Source organism: Phaethon lepturus, unplaced genomic scaffold, assembly GCF_000687285.1.
Source record: "Phaethon lepturus isolate BGI_N335 unplaced genomic scaffold, ASM68728v1 scaffold33490, whole genome shotgun sequence".
Lineage (NCBI taxonomy): Eukaryota > Metazoa > Chordata > Aves > Phaethontiformes > Phaethontidae > Phaethon > Phaethon lepturus.
Window position 1 is genome coordinate 25,527 of NW_010510423.1, and position 4,592 is coordinate 30,118.

Here is a 4,592-nt window from a genome sequence, read left to right on the forward strand (position 1 = left end):
TTAGTATTTACCAAAAAGCTCTGAGAGGGCAGGTGAAATGCCCAACAAATACGTAACAAATGCAGCAATTTATCACCCATCTCAAGAAACAACTACTTAAAAATTATAGTATTTAGAACAACTAGTTACCTGTGATGTTCAAAATAATCTAGTTTTCTAGAACCAGATGCCATTGAAGAGTTTGTAAGTGAAGTGTGTTAGCATATTTCTGTTCTAGTAAATGGCTGTGCTTCTAATATGACACACTGCTTATTGCCAAATGTCTTTTTATAGCAATGGCAAGAATCCCCGAGCAGCTCTGATAAGTTACTATTAGCGGGCCATTAGTTCAGCGATGCTACACCCTGTGAGATTACTCTGTGAGATAATGAGGAAAATTGCTCAATACTCTCACCTTCTGTATATTTAGAAAATTCAAAGTCCAAGTTCTTATCACAGTTACAAATAATCTCTAATAAACCACTGGATGACTAATGCCATCTTTGGGAGTTTGTTTTGACTTTTTTTTTTTTTTCCCCTTTTTGAAGGAAGAGAGGGTGTTACTTCCTTGCAGAAAACCTGGCAGTTGAGAAGAGCAAGGGACTAGCATAAGACTGAGTACCTCCTTGTAACCCATGATCAGGAATAAACTAGACAAAATATTGATCTCAGTTATTAACCCAAATTATATGAACACTTCTTTTCTGGCAACTTTAACTGGTACTGTTCTGGTACTAAACTGAGATGTTACTGACTACTATTTGCATGAATGTTTCATAGCACCAGTCTGAAACAAGTGAGTTAATATAAAAAGAAAGTGTTTTGAACTGCTGATAATAAAAAAAAAATTACCTAAGAGAACTAAGGCTAACAGCTGATCACACACCAAGTTACAGGCTACCTGTCAGAGAGCATTTCCATTCTACAGAGAGATGTATAAAAAAAAGAAAAAAAAAGCTGAACAAGCTTTTTGTGGAATTTTGTGACAATTTCTGAAAGATATTATAACGTTGTAAGCCTGTGAAACTGTCACTTACTCCTTCTGTATGTAACCACAACTTGTGTAGTTTACCAACAAAATGAGAAGACTTTTCAGCTATTTTTTCATAACCTGCCTGGACCTGTTTAGTGTTGACTTACATACAAGTAGAGGCAGGGCTGCTACTAGGACCTGCATATATTTAATGTTTCAGTCTTTTTATAAAATTAATGTTTTTAAGTGCAATCTGCGTAAGGTCTGTTTTGTACACCATCTGAAGACTACTGATGTCTCATCTTCTTGGAGAAAGCTAGTATTATTTTTGAAACCAGACATGTGTTAAGCATGGCATACTTGATCTAATGGCTACATTTATTGACAGACTGACATAGTCTTTTAATGGAAAAATTACTACAAACACTGTCACTGAATAATCAAGACCACCATGCTTATTATGCTAAGCATATTATAATGATAAATTCTACTAATCATCTGCCAATCTAATATTATTCCCATTTGCCATTAACTCTGACTCAGACTGAAAACATTTTAAAAATATAATTATCTCCAGGTGTTCAGTTTGCGAATTTTAGAAGTTACTACTCACGTCCCTTCCCTTCACATAACTATTGAGAGAAAAACAACATTTTGTGTCATCATTGCTTTTACAACACACCAAAGTGATATTTCAAATACTACGCCTGTGTAACACAGTTCTAAACTCTAAAATTTGTGAGGAGACTTTTTTTTTGTTTGGGTTTTTTGTTGTTTGGTTTTCGTTTTGTTTTTTTTAAATATCAGAAAGATGTAAGTTTTGGCTTTGGACAAAGAAGCAGAAAGTCTTCCTTGATCCCACTGCACTGGGTGGGATCTGGCCTAAAATGAAAGCTGCATTCAACACCAAACCCTAACATATAAACTCCTCCCTAAATATCTTTGCATTTACATGACATCGTTGTGAGCCTAGGGAGAAGGACTGTACAGAGTCAGAAAGCTGCGAAAAGAGATGGCATCCCAGCAAAGACTGTCTCTGCTTGGCGACCGGGAAATCTGTTAACTATCAATTTGGAAAAATACAGTGATAGTTTGTGTGCTACTGGACTTACAGTTGAGCAGCAATTACATATATGCATACTGCCAAAACACACAGGACTTCCTGATAAAATATTTAATAATATTAAATCACTTCAAGAGCTTAAAAAAAATTAAACAAAAAACTCCAAACAGCTTCACTTGGCCCTTTGTGTGGCCATCAGTTTTCTTGTGTTTAAAATCCTATTTTCCGTTGTATTTTTCCCACTAAACATGCACTAATTTCTGACAAAGTGCAAAAAAGTAACCTGGAAGGGGAAGACAAAAAAGAAGAAAGAAGAAGAGGCAGCTTCTCACCATGTTTGGCTACCACTTCTTATTCTTCCATCAATGACTAAACCCTTGGACTTACTGTGATTTATAACCTTATTTCTATATTAAAAGAAAAGAAGATATCCTTTTATAGAGAAAAATATTCTGGTTTTCATAAAATGCTACCTTCCTTGCTGTATGCTTAACAACTACAATTCACAATACTCTCAAAATTTTTCAAAATGTTCCTCCCAGGTCTACACTTAGTTCCCAAAATCCAGGAAGTGTTTTGTGCTGTTCATTCTCCCTGGGCATCAGTTAATAGCTTTGGGCAGCAAATACAAGATGTACAGATCAAATTTCATAAACCCACTTTTTAAAACTGGCTTCTTACGTAAGTCCTGGGCAAAAAGTCAAACTGACCTGTGTCAGTGCTAGCAGAGCTGTCATTAAAAATGAAGCATACTCATTTGAACACACGTAAGTTTAGTTCAGTAAAATACGTTGCAACTTCAGTTAACATTCAGAAAAAGTTTTAAAATAGGTTAGCCTAGGTATAAGAGTACCATTCAGACTATAGAATTAAATGTGTGTATTGAAACAGAACTAATTATTAATTATTATTTCATGTATCTGCCTCACCAAAAGTGCAAGCACGATAAAAGTGCTACTTAAAACAAACTTACCCTTTTTTCTATCATACTGGGCTACTGTTGTGACTTGTCATTTGAAAAATTATTTAGTAGAGCCATATTAAACCAAACATGTTTTACCTGAGGATAAAATTTATTTTCTCTCAGTATGACTACTACATTTCTAGAGTAATTGTGGAGAGCTAATTTACTTGATCTTCTCATTTGTCCAGAAGGATCAGATCCATGACATGACAGGAGAGCACAGCCTGGGACACTGCTCTGGAAGGGCACCTCACCATAGCTACGGATATTACTGCAGCAAGCAACTAAAATCCCTTTTGTGGCTCTAGCCCAAACGCCTGTGTTGGGCTCTGACCCACCATCACTCTGACATCACTATGACAAAGAAAAAAGAAAAAAGTTAGATCCATGAGGATTTTGCAGGGGAAACTCGGGACTCAAAACAATCTGGGTATAGCAGGCTAATTACTCTTCCTCTGATGCCACCCTGGCAGCGTGCAGCTGCTTGGGAGCAATCCCCTGTGTGGGATCTTGATCTGCGGCTCACTCACTTGTTGCTGCTTCATTATCCCGCTGTAATCACAGGGCCTAGGTACCAAGGAGTCTGCCTTGATCTTCCACCGATGCCCCTTTAATCATTCCATCGGTTCTGCCTGCACTGTCAGTCAGGATGAGGTCACTCCATCTTCAATGGTGTGGTGGTTAAACTTACACTCTTGCTGAGCAGACAGCATCTAAGCGAAGTTACATTTTTCACTCCAGCAAGAAAGTTACAGAAAAGAGTATTTATGGAGTCCAGGCTATGAGTATGACAGACTGCCAAGGCGTGATTGGCACCAGTACAATCTGTCACGTCTCTAGAGAGCATTCTTCTTACCATTTCATAAAACCACCACTGCTTTGCAACTGACAGCTGATATTATTGTTTATCACTCGGTGTAAGGAAAACCACAAGGAGAATCTTACTGACAGTCATGTATGCTTATGGCACCCCATTCACAGAAAAACAACATTTTAGCAGAAAAGAAAGCAAAAAACAGGAAGCATATAATTTACATTGCAGCATACCAAATGCAAGTCTGGCCCATATGTAAGCATTACGTTGCTTTAGGTATTTACATGACTTACCACAATGGTCTTCCTTATCTTGCCCAGAGTTCTTCAATATTGTAAATAAATAGTAATGAGCATAAACTATTTGTCAAAAAACAGAAGTTTTATATATAATATCTTTTGTAGGGCCAAGTTCGCAATACTGATGCAACCTTATCTCCTGCACTTCCTCACTTTAAAAATATTCAGCGCAATTGCAGTACAGAACGTTTCTATTGGTATAGAAACGACCACGTAAAGAAGCAGTTAGGCTACAATGATAAAACTTTACTTAACATGTGTCTCTTCTCAAAAATCCATTAAAATGCAATACCTAGTCAATTTTGAAGAGCGTATTTTAAAACCCAGAGCTCACCTCCAGAACTTGATAGGTTAACAGGTTTGCTCTGCCTAGCAGAGATTTAAAATGTGTTGGTTTATACGTTTTTACATTACACCTTCACCACATAGGGGCCACAGCAGTGTTCAAAATCAGTCTTACATTTACAATGAGACAGTTAATACCCAAGAAGATAAAATCA